General features: G+C 44.7%; 1 long non-coding RNA gene across 4 annotated transcripts; it reads left to right on the forward strand.

The window, feature by feature from the left end:
* Positions 1–695: 695 nt before the first annotated feature.
* On the forward strand, positions 696–12,035 carry LOC139576796 (uncharacterized). 4 transcript variants are annotated; one of them, XR_011675178.1, is made up of 5 exons: positions 696–830; positions 3,452–3,550; positions 4,002–4,089; positions 11,525–11,633; positions 11,844–12,035. It is a non-coding gene; the product is annotated as an uncharacterized lncRNA (long non-coding RNA). The 4 variants fall into 4 exon arrangements; XR_011675177.1 differs by having other exon boundaries at positions 707–1,064; XR_011675176.1 differs by lacking the exon at positions 696–830 and adding an exon at positions 1,314–1,338.
* Positions 12,036–16,641: the final 4,606 nt, after the last annotated feature.

A 16,641-nucleotide genomic window follows, 5' to 3' on the forward strand; every position in this document is an offset into this window, starting at 1 on the left:
GTTTATGAAGGTGGTTAGCTGGTTAGCTTAGTCTTTTACTTTACCCGGGTCAGAAGTCACAGCTTTCCTGTAGCAATAAGCATGGAGCAGTGGAAGTAGCGCACACAGGATTAAAGCTAGGGCCAATGACCTCTTCACAGGGAGAAGGGAGGGAAAACATATGTTATTGAGGGGAATAAACAAGCAATTGGTATACCGTTGAACCTTAAAAACATTGAAGATAAAGAACTAGAAAAGGGAACTGACACATTTAAACATGTTAAAATAATAGTTAATTGACCTTACTCTAGAAAATAAATACCGGTAACTTTATTTTTCCAATGTCTTTTCTCTATTGTGCCGTTTAAATCCACCATCCATTCAGACTCAAACAAAGGGGATTTTGCAGTATTTATTTTTATGTCCACATTATCTTATCAAAATGAAACCCCATTAGGCTACTTGCAGTGCATTCGGAAAGTATTCAGACCCTTTGACATTTACCCATTTGGTTACGTTACCAGCTTTTTCTAAAATGTATAAAAACAAAGAAATCCATCATCAATCTACACACAATACCCCATAATTCCTCTTTGGAGATGGTAGAACCTTCCAGAAAGACAACCATCTCTGCAGCACTCCACCAATCAGGCCTTTATGGTAGAGTGGCCAGATTTAAGCCACTCCTCAGTAAAAGGCACATGACAGCCCACTTGGAGTTTGTCAAAAGGCTCCTAAAGGACTCTCAGACCATGAGAAACAAGATTCTCTGGTCTGATGAAACCAAGATTGACCTATTTGGCCTGAATGCCAAGCGTCACGTCTGGAGGAAACCTGGCAACATCCCTAAGGTGAAGCATGGCGGAGGCAGCATCATGCTGTGGGGATATTTTTCAGGGGCAGGAATTGGGAGATCGGACATATCTGAAGAGACCTGAAAATAGCTGTGCAGCAACGCTCGCCATCCAACCTGACAGAGCTTGAGAGGATCTGCAGAGAAGAATGGGACAAACTCCCCAAATACAGGGGTACCAAGCTTGTAGCGTCATACCCAAGAAGACTTGAGGCTATAATCGCTGTCAAAGGTGCTTTAACCTCTACGGGATCGGTGTCCCTAAACCAGGACTGTTGTTGCTAACGTACGCTAATGTGACTAGAATGAAGTAGTATACAACAGCCAACTTTCCAGGACATAGACATGTCTTATATGGGCAGAAAGCTTAAATTATTGTTAATCTAACTGCAGTGTCCAATTAACAGTAGCTAGTTTAGTTTAAAAATACCATGGTGTTTAAGGAGAGTGTACAACAACAAAAAACTTGTATCACGGCAACTGATTTGATACATTCACCTCTGAAGGTAAATAATGTACTTACATTCAGTAATCTTGCTCTGATTTGTCATCCTGAGGGCCCCAGAGATAAAATCTAACATTGTTTTGTTTGATAAAATACATTTTTATGTTCAAATGTAGGAACTGGTGCCTACAGTTTGACCCCACTGCTGTCTCTGGATCCATCTAGATGTGTGAAAGTTAGTGTATAAGCGATTGATCCATCATGTATGACATTCCTGGGAGCGTGTAAACTTGAATTCTTTATTACCATAGCAATTTTGTATGTTCTCTATAGTTATGTACTTGAAAATGTATCAATTGACCATTTAGGAACATTTGGGCAAACTTCTAGCAGACTCGATACAAAATATTGTGCAGTAATGTAATTCTTCACTGGATCCGTCTGAAACATTGCACACACACTGCTGCATCCTATCTGAAAATATGGCCTTTCTCTTGCATTTCAAAGATGATGGAACAAAACATTTTTTGAAAACGCACGTTTTTTTGTTTGCACAGTATAATATTTTACTGTGAGGACAGACGCTAGGAGACGAGAAGCGAGGTGATGGAGTCCAGGTGAGTCCAATGAAGCGCTGATGCGCGTAACGATGGTGACAGGTGTGCGTAATGATGGGAAGCCTGGTACACACGAGCGCCAGAGAGGGGGAGCGGGGGCAGGCGTGACATTTACCAGATCTAATGTGTTATATTCTCCTACATTAATTTCACATTTCCACAAACTTCAAAGTGTTTCCTTTCAAATGGTATCAAGACAAAGGAGATGATTGTGGACTTCAGGAATAAGAGGACCAAGCACGCCCCCATTCTCATCGACGGGTCTGCAGTGGAGCAGGTTGAGAGCTTCAAGTTCCTTGGTGTCCACATCACCAACAAACTAACATTGTCCCAGCACACCAAGACAGTCGTGAAGAGGGCACTACAAAACCTATTCCCCCTCAGGAGACTGAAAAGATTTGGCATGGGTACTCAGATCCTCAAAAAGTTCTACAGCTGCACCATCGAGAGCATCCTGACCGGTTGCATCACTGCCTGGTATCAATTTGTCAGAGCTAATGGTGGGAGCATTCGGCGTCTCAGACCCCGTAACGGGAGGAGTAGAGACAAGAGAAGACTCGGCCTCAGACTCCGACTCGCTACTCAATGGGGAAAACCGGTTGAAAGTTTCTGTCGGCTGAATGAGCGACACCGGTTGAGCATTCCAACAGCATTTCCCTCCAGAAGCCATGAGAAAATTGTCCGGCTGCGGGGACAGTGCGGGGGGATTTATACTAACGTTACTATCTGTACTTACTGGTGGCACAGACGCTGTTTCTTCCTTTCCTACACTGAAATTACCCTTGCCTAACGATTGCGTCTGAAGCTGGGCTTGTAGCACAGCTATCCTCGCCGTCAGGCGATCATTCTCATGTATATAATGAGTACAGCGAATGCAATTAGAAGACATCATGTTAATGTTACTACTTAGCTTCGGCTAAGTAGTAACTATAATGCTATAATGGAAAATCAACCAAATATAAGGACTGTTCTATCACCTTCAAAATCCTGAAAACATAACATGCAAAATTACCTACCATGATTCACACCAATGTAGACTGGATTCTAATGTAATTCTACTGGAGTTCTTGTAGGGAAGTACATGCTTTTAAATAGTGGGTCTTTTGGAAGTAGCCTACCTTTGGAATTAAATAAAGGGGTGGGGATGGGAAAAGAGTAAACAAAAGTGAGAAACATGCTTACTTTGTTAGGTTCAGGGCTAGGGTTAGGAGTTAAGATTAGGGTAAGGGTTAGGTTTAGGATTAATAGGAGTAGGAGTTTGAATGGAAATACATTTTAGGTCCCCATGAGGATAGAAGAACAAAATGTTTGTGTGTGTTTGTAAAGTCTGGGTTGAGCCAGTAAACAAGGAACTTCATAGCTTCAAAATATGTCTAATAAATTATATATTTTTATATATTTTTTCTCTGAATTAATTTTACAACTAAATATCATACACACTAAGGGCTATTTACATGTTGCTTTGTTGCGTAGAGGACCTTAAATTCTGATTTACCGAAAGTCCACGTGCACCATTTACTGACCGTGTTTGACCCCAGCCCTTGTTTAATTCCAAAGGTAAGCTACTTCCAAAAGACCCACAAGCCTGTGAAGTTCTCTACCCTAGAAGATCCCTAGAATTACCTTAGAATCCAGTCTACATTCTTGTGAATCATGGTAAGTTTCTTGAAATTTGGCATGCTATGTACAAGTTAGTAGGAATTTGGAGGAGCTGGAACCGTCCTTGAATTTGGTTGATGAAGCTGTGTTCTTCTTCTACCTCCTAATGGCAAATAGGTGATGGGGCTTGAGTTGCACATTTTATAATTTTATCACAATGTGGACATAATAAATACTGCTGGCAAAATGAATCTTTTGAACTACCCCATATATGTGTTTTAAGTCGGAATGGATGGTGGATTTAAATTACATAGTAGAGGAGGGCATTGGACAAATATTACGTTATTTTATAACCTAGGGTAGGGTCAATGATAAGCTCAAAATGTAGAAATGTGTCAGTTCGGTTTAGATAGTTGTTTATCTAGAATTGTTTTGAAGGTTCAACGGTAGGCCAATGGCTGTTTATTCCCCTCAATAACATATGTTTCGCTCTCTTCTCCCTGTGAAGAAGTCCTTGGCTCTAGCTTTAATCCTGTGTGTGCTGCTTCCACTGTTCCATGCTTATTGCTACATGAAGCCTATGACCTTGAAGCCAGGTAAAGTAAAAGACTATGAACCCCCCCCTCTCTCTCACTCACACACACATGCACACACACAATATATATAGTCTGGTTACCAGTCTTTTTAGCTAACATTTCCACTCCTGTTATTTGCCAAAGAGACTGGCCTTTCGGCAATCTCAACGTTCAAATATGCAGCTGGATTTCCAACAGAGTTGCTCATTGGTTGTTGGAGATAATATTCATATATTCCATGATAACATGTGGAGCCTCAAAAATAGAATTAGAATTATAACAAATTTAAAAATATATATATTTAGCGGTTAGCTAGGCAAGTTGTTGTATTTTGAGGCTTAAAATCATAGCCAGGGCCATCTCTAACCTTTTGGGGTTTTTAATGCTAATTTCCTGCAACTCTACAAATTTTGCCATGGGGAAAAAAGTATGTTTTTTGCAATTCTACACATTTTACCATGTGTTGGAGAAAAAACATAGCAATTTTATAACAATGCAATTATACTAATTTTGCAATGGGGCAGAGAGACATTTTTTTCAGTTTTACAACAAATTTTCTGGGGGGTTGAGAGCATTTTTAGCAGTTTCAAAGATCATTTCCTGCAATTCTACACATTTTGTATCCATGTTAATATGATATCTGAGTGAAAATGACTAACAAAATCAATGCGTCCCCAGTCGGGATTTGGCCATGATTACTACAAGTATAGATGGCTGATTAGACTAATTTAAAAATTGTTAGCTGACATGGCTAATTGAGTGACTGTCAGTGACTGAAATAACAAGACAAAAAGTGCTGATACACAACTGATACACAACTTGCACCTGGTGTATTCTACTATTCTTACTTTCAATAGTAAGTTTAGTAAGTTCCTAAAATTTACAGTACAAGTCAAAAGTTTGGACACACCTACTCATTCAAGGGTTTTTCTTTATTTTTTATTATTTTCTACATTGTAGAATAATACTGAAGACATCAAAACTATGAAATAACACATATGGAATCATGTTGTAACCAAAAATGTGTATTCTTAAAAGTAGCCACCCTTTGCCTTGATGACAGCTTTGCACACTCTTGGCATTCTCTCAACCAGCTTCACCTGGAATGCTTTTCCAACAGTCTTGAAGGAGTTCCCACATATGCTGAGCACTTGTTGGCTGCTTTTCCTTCCCTCTGTGGTCCAACTCATCCCAAACCATCTCAATTGGGTTGAGGTTGGGTGATTGTGGAGGCCAGGTCATCTGATGCAGCATATGACCTGGTAGAGAAATGAACCTTCAATTACCTGGCAACAGCTCTGTAGGACATTACTGCAGTCAGCATGCCAATAGCATGCTCCCTCAAAACTTGAGACATCTGTGGCATTGTGTTGTGACAGAACTGCGCCTTGTAGAGTGGCCTTTTATTGTCCCCAGCACAAGGTGCACCTGTGTAATGATCATGCTGTTTAATCAGCTTCTTGACATGCTACACCTGTCAGGTGATGGATTATCTTGGCAAATGAGAAATGCTCATTAACAGGGATGTAAACAGATTTGTGCACAAAATTTTAGAGAAATTAGCTTTTTGTGCTTATGGAAAATTCCTGGGATCTTTTATTTCAGCTCATGAAACATGGGACCAACACTGTACATGTTGCGTTTATATTTGTGTTCAGTATATTCAGTTTGAGAATTTAGACTTGAGCTAGTTCTGGGTGACTTTAACCTCCCCACGTCTACCTTTGACTCATTCCTCTCTGCCTCCTTCTTTCCACTCCTCTCCTCTTTTGACCTCACCCTCTCACCTTCCCCCCCTACTCACAAGGCAGGCAATACGCTTGACCTCATCTTTACTAGATGCTGTTCTTCCACTAATCTCATTGCAACTCCCCTCCAAGTCTCCGACCACTACCTTGTATCCTTTTCCCTCTCGCTCTCATCCAACACTTCCCACACTGCCCCTACTCGGATGGTATCGCGCCGTCCCAACCTTCGCTCTCTCTCCCCCGCTACTCTCTCCTCTTCCATCCTATCATCTCTTCCCTCTGCTCAAACCTTCTCCAACCTATCTCCTGATTCTGCCTCCTCAACCCTCCTCTCCTCCCTTTCTGCATCCTTTGACTCTCTATGTCCCCTATCCTCCAGGCCGGCTCGGTCCTCCCCTCCTGCTCCGTGGCTCGACGACTCATTGCGAGCTCACAGAACAGGGCTCCGGGCAGCCGAGCGGAAATGGAGGAAAACTCGCCTCCCTGCGGACCTGGCATCCTTTCACTCCCTCCTCTCTACATTCTCCTCTTCTGTCTCTGCTGCTAAAGCCAATTTCTACCACTCTAAATTCCAAGCATCTGCCTCTAACCCTAGGAAGCTCTTTGCCACCTTCTCCTCCCTCCTGAATCCTCCTCCCCCTCCTCCCCCCTCCTCCCTCTCTGCTGATGACTTCGTCAACCATTTTGAAAAGAAGGTCGACGACATCCGATCCTCGTTTGCTAAGTCAAACGACACCGCTGGTTCTGCTCACACTGCCCTACCCTGTGCTTTGACCTCTTTCTCCCCTCTCTCTCCAGATGAAATCTCGCGTCTTGTGACGGCCGGCCGCCCAACAACCTGCCCGCTTGACCCTATCCCCTCCTCTCTTCTCCAGACCATTTCCGGAGACCTTCTCCCTTACCTCACCTCGCTCATCAACTCATCCTTGACCGCTGGCTACGTCCCTTCCGTCTTCAAGAGAGCGAGAGTTGCACCCCTTCTGAAAAAACCTACACTTGATCCCTCCGATGTCAACAACTACAGACCAGTATCCCTTCTTTCTTTTCTCTCCAAAACTCTTGAACGTGCCGTCCTTGGCCAGCTCTCCTGCTATCTCTCTCAGAATGACCTTCTTGATCCAAATCAGTCAGGTTTCAAGACTAGTCATTCAACTGAGACTGCTCTTCTCTGTGTCACGGAGGCGCTCCGCACTGCTAAAGCTAACTCTCTCTCCTCTGCTCTCATCCTTCTAGACCTATCGGCTGCCTTTGATACTGTGAACCATCAGATCCTCCTCTCCACCCTCTCCGAGCTGGGCATCTCCGGCGCGGCCCACGCTTGGATTGCGTCCTACCTGACAGGTCGCTCCCACCAGGTGGCGTGGCGAGAATCTGTCTCCGCACCACGTGCTCTCACCACTGGTGTCCCCCAGGGCTCTGTTCTAGGCCCTCTCCTATTCTCGCTATACACCAAGTCACTTGGCTCTGTCATATCCTCACATGGTCTCTCCTATCATTGCTATGCAGACGACACACAATTAATCTTCTCCTTTCCCCCCTCTGATAACCAGGTGGTGAATCGCATCTCTGCATGTCTGGCAGACATATCAGTGTGGATGACGGATCACCACCTCAAGCTGAACCTCGGCAAGACGGAGCTGCTCTTCCTCCCGGGGAAGGACTGCCCGTTCCATGATCAAATCAAATCAAATCAAATTTTATTAGTCACATACACATGGTTAGCAGATGTTAATGCGAGTGTAGCGAAATGCTTGTGCTTCTAGTTCCGACAATGCAGTAATAACCAACAGTAATCTAACCTAACAATTTCACAACTACTACCTTACACACACACACAAGTGTAAAGGGATAAAGAATATGTACATAAAGATATATGAATGAGTGGTGGTACAGAACGGCATGGCAGATGCAGTAGATGGTATAGAGTACGGTATATACATATGAGATGAGTACTGTAGGGTATGTAAACATAAAGTGGCATAGTTTAAAGTGGCTAGTGGTACATGTATTACATAAAGATGGCAAGATGCAGTAGATGATATAGAGTACAGTATATACATATGAGATGGGTAATGTAGGGTATGTAAACATTGTATTAAGTGGCATTGTTTAAAGTGGCTAGTGGTACATTTTTACATAATTTCCATCAATTCCCATTTTTAAAGTGGCTGGAGTTGAGTCAGTATGTTGGCAGCGGCCGCTAAATGTTAGTGGTGGCTGTTTAACAGTCTGATGGCCTTGAGATAGAAGCTGTTTTTCAGTCTCTCGGTCCCTGCTTTGATGCACCTGTACTGACCTCGCCTTCTGGATGATAGCGGGGTGAACAGGCAGTGGCTTGGGTGGTTGTTGTCCTTGATGATCTTTATGGCCTTCCTGTGACATCGGGTGGTGTAGGTGTCCTGGAGGGCAGGTAGTTTGCCCCTGGTGATGCGTTCTGCAGACCTCACTACCCTCTGGAGAGCCTTACGGTTGTGGGCGGAGCAGTTGCCGTACCAGGCGGTGATACAGCCCGACAGGATGCTCTCGATTGTGCATCTGTAGAAGTTTGTGAGTGCTTTTGGTGACAAGCCGAATTTCTTCAGCCTCCTGAGGTTGAAGAGGCGCTGCTGCGCCTTCTTCACAACGCTGTCTGTGTGGGTGGACCAATTCAGTTTGTCCGTGATGTGTACACCGAGGAACTTAAAACTTTCCACCTTCTCCACTACTGACCCGTCGATGTGGATAGGGGGGTGCTCCCTCTGCTGTTTCCTGAAGTCCACAATCATCTCCTTTGTTTTGTTGACGTTGAGTGTGAGGTTATTTTCCTGACACCACACTCCGAGGGCCCTCACCTCCTCCCTGTAGGCCGTCTCGTCGTTGTTGGTAATCAAGCCTACCACTGTAGTGTCATCCGCAAACTTGATGATTGAGTTGGAGGCGTGCATGGCCACGCAGTCGTGGGTGAACAGGGAGTACAGGAGAGGGCTCAGAACGCACCCTTGTGGGGCCCCAGTGTTGAGGATCAGCGGGGTGGAGATGTTGTTACCTACCCTCACCACCTGGGGGCGGCCCGTCAGGAAGTCCAGGACCCAGTTGCACAGGGCGGGGTCGAGACCCAGGGTCTCGAGCTTGATGACGAGTTTGGAGGGTACTATGGTGTTAAATGCTGAGCTGTAATCGATGAACAGCATTCTCACATGGGTATTCCTCTTGTCCAGATGGGTTAGGGCAGTGTGCAGTGTGGTTGCGATTGCGTCGTCTGTGGACCTATTGGGTCGGTAAGCAAATTGGAGTGGGTCTAGGGTGTCCGGTAGGGTGGAGGTGATATGGTCCTTGACTAGTCTCTCAAAGCACTTCATGATGACGGAAGTGAGTGCTACGGGGCGGTAGTCGTTTAGCTCAGTTACCTTAGCTTTCTTGGGAACAGGAACAATGGTGGCCCTCTTGAAGCATGTGGGAACAGCAGACTGGGATAAGGATTGATTGAATATGTCCGTAAACACACCAGCCAGCTGGTCTGCGCATGCTCTGAGGACGCGGCTGGGAATGCCGTCTGGGCCTGCAGCCTTGCGAGGGTTAACACGTTTAAATGTTTTACTCACCTCGGCTGCAGTGAAGGAGAGCCCGCAGGTTTTGGTAGGGGGCCGTGTCAGTGGCACTGTATTGTCCTCAAAGCGGGCAAAAAAGTTGTTTAGCCTGTCTGGGAGCAAGACATCCTGGTCCGCGACGGGGCTGGTTTTCTTTTTGTAATCCGTGATTGACTGTAGACCCTGCCACATACCTCTTGTGTCTGAGCTGTTGAATTGCGACTCGATTTTGTCTCTGTACTGAGACTTAGCCTGTTTGATTGCCTTGCGGAGAGAATAGCTACACTGTTTGTATTCGGTCATGCTTCCGGTCACCTTGCCCTGGTTAAAAGCAGTGGTTCGCGCTTTCAGTTTCACGCGAATGCTGCCGTCAATCCACGGTTTCTGGTTTGGGAATGTTTTTATCGTTGCTGTGGGTACGACATCGTCAATGCACTTCCTAATGAACTCGCTCACCGAATCAGCATATTCGTCAATATTGTTGTTGGACGCGATGCGGAACATATTCCAATCCGCGTGATCGAAGCAGTCTTGAAGCGTGGATTCAGATTGGTCGGACCAGCGTTGAACAGACCTGAGCGCGGGAGCTTGTTGTTTGAGTTTCTGTTTGTAGGCTGGAATCAACAAAATGGAGTCGTGGTCAGCTTTTCCGAAAGGGGAGCGGGTGAGGGCCTTATAAGCGTCGCGGAAATTAGTATAACAATGGTCTAGTGTTTTTCCAGCCCTGGTAGCACAATCGATATGCTGATAGAATTTAGGGAGTTTTGTTTTTAGATTAGCCTTGTTAAAATCCCCAGCTACGATGAATGCAGCCTCAGGGTGTGTGGTTTCCAGTTTACAAAGAGTCAGATAAAGTTCGTTCAGGGCCATCGATGTGTCTGCTTGGGGGGGAATATATACGGCTGTGATTATGATTGAAGAGAATTCCCTTGGTAGATAATGCGGTCGACATTTGATCTCGCCATCACGGTTGACAACTCCATTGTGTCCTCCTCCCAGAGTGCTAAGAACCTTGGCGTGATCCTGGACAACACCCTGTCGTTCTCAACTAACATCAAGGCGGTGACCCGTTCCTGTAGGTTCATGCTCTACAACATTCGCAGAGTACGACCCTGCCTCACGCAGGAAGCGGCGCAGGTCCTAATCCAGGCACTTGTCATCTCCCGTCTGGATTACTGCAACTCGCTGTTGGCTGGGCTCCCTGCCTGTGCCATTAAACCCCTACAACTCATCCAGAACGCCGCAGCCCGTCTGGTGTTCAACTTTCCCAAGTTCTCTCACGTCACCCCGCTCCTCCGCTCTCTCCACTGGCTTCCAGTTGAAGCTCGCATCCGCTACAAGACCATGGTGCTTGCCTACGGAGCTGTGAGGGGAACGGCACCTCCGTACCTTCAGGCTCTGATCAGGCCCTACACCCAAACAAGGGCACTGCGTTCATCCACCTCTGGCCTGCTCGCCTCCCTACCTCTGAGGAAGTACAGTTCCCGCTCAGCCCAGTCAAAACTGTTCGCTGCTCTGGCACCCCAATGGTGGAACAAACTCCCTCACGACGCCAGGTCAGCGGAGTCAATCACCACCTTCCGGAGACACCTGAAACCCCACCTCTTTAAGGAATACCTAGGATAGGATAAAGTAATCCTTCTAACCCCCCCCCCCTTAAAAGAGTTAGATGCACTATTGTAAAGTGGTTGTTCCACTGGATATCATAAGGTGAATGCACCAATTTGTAAGTCGCTCTGGATAAGAGCGTCTGCTAAATGACTTAAATGTAAATGTAAATGTAAGCTAGCAACTTTTGACAGACTGGTTTTTGTCTGGACAACAACAAATGGTTGCTTAGCAACCAGACACCAAAGCTGGAACAACCATCTGTGGAGAAAAATAGAGATAGAGTTCCAATTTGCATAACTTTATGATTGATGATAGCTATGGGGGGTTACCAAATCAGAATCAAATCCCCTGATCTCCTCGAGCTCATTAATGATAGAATGGTGATATTTGAAGATTAAAGAAAGGCCAGTCTCTGCAAATAACAGGATTGCTAAGGAGTGGAATGTTGGCGAAAAAGAATGATACGCAGGCTACATCAAATACACAAATACAACAAACATATACAATATGCTATACTATTTTCTTGTTTAGGCATGATTACCCATTGTCGTGATGACAAGGATGAGACATGGCATCCTATTGGTTCCCGCTGGAGGAACAGTGATTGCATGGACTGCACTTGTAATTCATGCTGCTCGGGGTACAACTTTATACTATCACCTACAAAATGCATGGTCTATGTAGCCCTCAGCCTTCCCAGTCTGTATCTATCAAACTAAAGGAATATACAACCCATTGTTATCTTCTCAAAATATCCACACAAGCTATCTCAGGCGTTTATTAATAGACTGGGTGAGTGAAATTATATTGATTTACACAACAAAATGATTTGTTGATTGTTTGATTGCAGGTATGCAACTCCCGTAGATTTTCCTGGTGATTGCATGAAGGAGTGGGACAAAAAGGCATGTGAATTCAAGGTGGTTAAGAAGAGTGATCCCTCAATTTCATGCCCTATCTTCAGCTCTGTGGGGAAGTGAATTGTTTTCTTCACTGTGTTCTCAATATACAATGAATAAAATACGTTATACAATTAATAAAATATGTTGTCAGCTTACTTTGTGTCAAATGTGAAGGTTTTGGTGTCTGATTCATTGGATTGGTTGAATAGAAATGAAAAAGAAAGATATGTGTTAGTGTGCAACTTTCTGTTTCATTTGTATAGATCATCGTCTGTTACTCAGCACTTCACCTTAGGGTGTCCGTGCTTTTTTTACTTCAAGAACATCATGATAGATGTTAACTGTCATTTACTCCCTGAAAAATATCAATACACAAAGATGTGAGAGTGTTTTTGTAAGGTCTAGTTTAAGCCAGTAAAGAAACGACTTAAAATGGCTATTTGCAGTGTTGCAGTGTTGCATAATGGACCTTAAATTCAGATGTCCCCCTTAAGTCCACACACACCATGTACTGACAGTGTTTGTTTCAGGTCATTGACTTATTTGTTTTTTGGTTATGAAATGTTTAGTTAATCTATTCCCAATTTAGAAGAAACTGAATGTAACAGGTTTGAAGTCCAGAGGGGTTTACTACAAAGCATAATCAATGAGTTAGCCAGCTAACTTTGATAAGCAACCAGAAATGACTATTGATTTAATTTACTGAAAAAGCTAAAGGTACATGTCTTTTTGTTTGTTAAATCAGTTAGACCATTACAAGCCTATCTTTCTACACAATAAAAATTCATTCAGTATATTTACGCAAGTTAGCTGGCTAACACCTTTATGCTGCTTTATAGTATACTCCTCAGGTAAACAGACTGAAACTTTCAGAAAGACAAACTATCCATCTAGTGGTGACAATCAGTGTGACAAGGTTCCATAGCAGGTGCTCATCATATCAAATAAAATACAATTTTATTTTTCACATGCACCAAATATAACTAGTGTAGACTTTACAGTAAGTATTTCAGGTAAAGTCTAAACCTGTTTTATTCGGCGTGACAAATAAAATGTGATTTGACTTGATCTAATGAGCTCCTCTTCTAGAACCTTGTCACACTGATTATCACCACTAGATGGCAGTAGAAGAGAATAGTTTGCCTTTCTTTCACCTCCGTCTTCATTACCTCTTCAACCATGTGAAAAAAGGAAAATAAAGTCAGAGTTGTGGAAGGAGACTTTAAGTTAGACACAATTATATAGGTTTCTCTGGAGCTTCCTGGAATACACTTCCCCCTGTCCTTCTTCCCAACAGTAAGAAAAAAGCAAAAGAAAAGAACAAGATTAGAGAAGTGCGCTGCTGTGAGGCTCAGTGCATGTGTGTGCAGCCTGTGCTTGTCCCCGACCCAGTGATGAGAGCCCCCTGACTCAATTGAGACAGACTGGATTCATAGCATCAGAGCATTCTCTGCCTTCCACTGCAGCCACTGCACCCTTTCGGATAACTTCTATTCAATGCTGAAGAATACTGGATGAAGACACAGAAATAAGGAAGTGCAGAGGCTCCTGGTTAACAGTCCTGCTTGGTGCTGTAAGTGTGCTGGTGGTGCTGACAGCTGGTAACGCTGGGCACAACCAGGACCCTCTGCACCCATACAAAGACATTATTCTAGTTTGGAGGAGCCATTTCATGTGTGAGGAAGAATAACACCACCTTGGAAAACAAGTGGAGAAAAAACAATTTGTATGTTCAAAATGACGCCGGAGAGGATAGCTGCTGTTTTACGGGCTCCTAACCAATTGTGCTATTTTGTGGGGTTTATTCAGCATTGTTTGTAACTTATTTTGTACATAATGTTGATACTACCGTCTGTTATGACCAAAAATAGCTTCTGGATATCAGAACAGCAATTACTCACCTCTAACTGGAAGAATATTTTTATTTAATGTTGCTCCCGGACAAGGCCCAAATCCCCGTCATTCGCATCAACAAAAGAAGGAGATAAAGGGGGAGCAGATCAGGGTGCCTTGTGAGAATTCGTCAGCAAGTGGGTAACCCGCCTCTACCTCCCGTTTTATTGGCCAACGTGCAATCACTGGAGAATAAACTGGATGAGCTCCGTTCAAGACTATCCTACCAACGGGACATTAAAAACTGTAATATCATATGTTTCATCGAGTTGTGGCTGAAGGACGACACGGATAATATACAGTTGGCTAGCTTTCCGTGCATCGGCAGGACAGAACAGCTACGTCTGATAAGACGAAGGGTGGGGGTGTGTGTGTCTATTTCTCAATAACAGCTGGTGTGCGATGTCTAATATTAAGGGAGTCTCGAGGTATGGCTCGCCTGAGGTAGAGTACCTCATGATAAGCTGTAAACCAAACTATCTATCAAGAGAGTTTTCATCTATATATTTCGTAGCTTCCTATTTACCACCACAAACCGACGCTGGCACTAAGAACGCACTCAACGAGCTGTATAAGGCCATAAGCAAACAAGAAAATGCTTATAAAGAAACGACGCTCCTAGTGGCATGTGGACTTTAATGCAGGCAAACTTAAATCCATTTTACCTAATTTCTACCAGCATGTCATGTGCAACCAGATGAAAAAAAACTCTAGACCACCTTTACTCCACACACAGAGACGCGTACAAAGCTCTCCCTCGCCCTCCATTTGGCAAATCTGGCCATGATTCTATCCTCCTGATTCCTGCTTACAAGCTAAAACTAAAGCAGGAAGTACCAGTGACTCGCTTAATATGGAAGAGAAGTGGTCAATTACGCATATGCTACGCTATAGGACTGTTTTGCTAGCACAGTCTGGAATATGTTCCGGGATTCATTCAATGGCATTGAGGAGTATACCACCTCAGTCACCGGCTTCATCAATAAGTGCATCGACAATGTCGTCCCAACAGTGACCGTACGTACATATCCCAACGAGAAGCCATGAATTACAAGCAACATCCGCACCGAGCTAAAGGCTAGAGCTGCCACTTCAAGGAGCGGGACACTTATAAGAAATCCTGCTATGCCATCAGATGAACCATCAAACAGGCAAAGCGTCAATACAGGACTAAGATTGACTCCTACTACACCGGCTCCGATGCTCATCGGATGTGACAGGGCATGCAAACTATTAAAGACTACAAAGGGAAACACAGCCGTGAGCTGCCCAGTGACGCGAGCCTACCAGATGGGCTAAATGCCTTTTATGCTTGCTTTGAGGGAAGCAACACTGAAGCATGCATGCGAGCACCAGCTGTTCCGGACGACTGTGTGGTCACGCTCTCCATAGCCGATGTGAACAAGACCTTTAAACAGGTCAACATTCACAGATGGATTACCAGGACGTGTACTCAGAGCATGCGCGGACCAACTGGCAAGTGTCTTCACTGACATCACTGAACCGCTCCCTGACCAAGTCTGCAGACCACCATAGTCCCTGTGCCCAAGAAAAGCGAAGGTAACCTGCCTAAATGACTACCACAGTAGCCATGAAGTGCCTTGAAAAGCTGATCATGGCTCACATCAAATCCATCAAACCCTAGACCCACTCCAATTCGCATACCACCCCAAAAGATCGACAGATGACGCAATCTCAATCGCACTCCACACTGCCCTTTCACACCTGGACAAATGGAACACCTATGTGAGAATGCTGTTCATTGACTACAGTTCAGCGTTCAACACCATAGTTCCCACAAAGCTCATCACTAATCTAAGGACCCTGGGACTAAACACCTCCCTCTGCAACTGGATCCTGGACTTCCTGATGGGCCGCCCCCAAGTGGTAAGGGTAGGCAACAACACACACGCTGATCCTCAACACGGGGGGCCCTCAGGGGTGCGTGCATAGTCCCCTCCTGTACTCCTTGTTCACCCACGACTGCGTGGCCAAGCACGACTCCAACACCATCATTGAGTTTGCTGACGACACAACGGTGGTAGGCCAGATCATCGTTAACGTACTCATCATGAAGCCGATATCTTGTACAGTGTGTGTGTATGTGTTTGTGATCTTATGTTTAGCAGACCTAGATAGAACATGTGAAATCAGCTCTTTTCTGGATAGGAGAAATTGGGATTGGGAAATATTCAGTGCCTGTGTTGTCAAATCAATGATTAGCAGCGGCTAGTTCAAACATAATTAGATTGAGATATTTATAAAGTCAGTTATTTTGGTTAAACATTTTAACTCAAAGGAGCCCATGGAGATGTTTTAAGATTGTTTGCATTGTATTCTAATGTACTCGTCATCTGCTTGTAGGTGTTGGAGGGTGTTGGTGTCTTGGACAGCTCAGAGACAGAGCAGAGCCCTGATGGCCCATCTACAGGTAGTTCATCGCCCCTTGATTAATCATCTCCCCAGCCTGGTTCATCACCTCCCCGGTCCCTTTCCCAACGCCCAGGCCCTTCTCACCAACACCCAAAGTACCGTCCAGGCGCACCCTTGATCTCTGCCCTGCAACTCCATTAACCTCCGCCCCATCTCCCCGACCCAGCTCCAATGGCCGGAAGAGGAAGACAGCTGTAGGTCCTTTGGACACTGACATTATGCAGCAGATGGATGACTCCTGCTGATCAATGTCTCCCGTTTCTCAGGGACATGACAATGTACTTTCACAGGAACATCGATCAGTACTGTGTGTCCGCTCCGTCCGCTCTCGAGTGAGACAGAGCACTCCGTCTCACCCCAAAAACTGGTGTTGTGTGCATTTTTCTTATTCACATGTTCTAACATGAGGAAGCTGTCTCC

The sequence above is a fragment of the Salvelinus alpinus genome, chromosome 5, assembly GCF_045679555.1.
Source record: "Salvelinus alpinus chromosome 5, SLU_Salpinus.1, whole genome shotgun sequence".
Classification (NCBI taxonomy): Eukaryota; Metazoa; Chordata; class Actinopteri; order Salmoniformes; family Salmonidae; genus Salvelinus; species Salvelinus alpinus.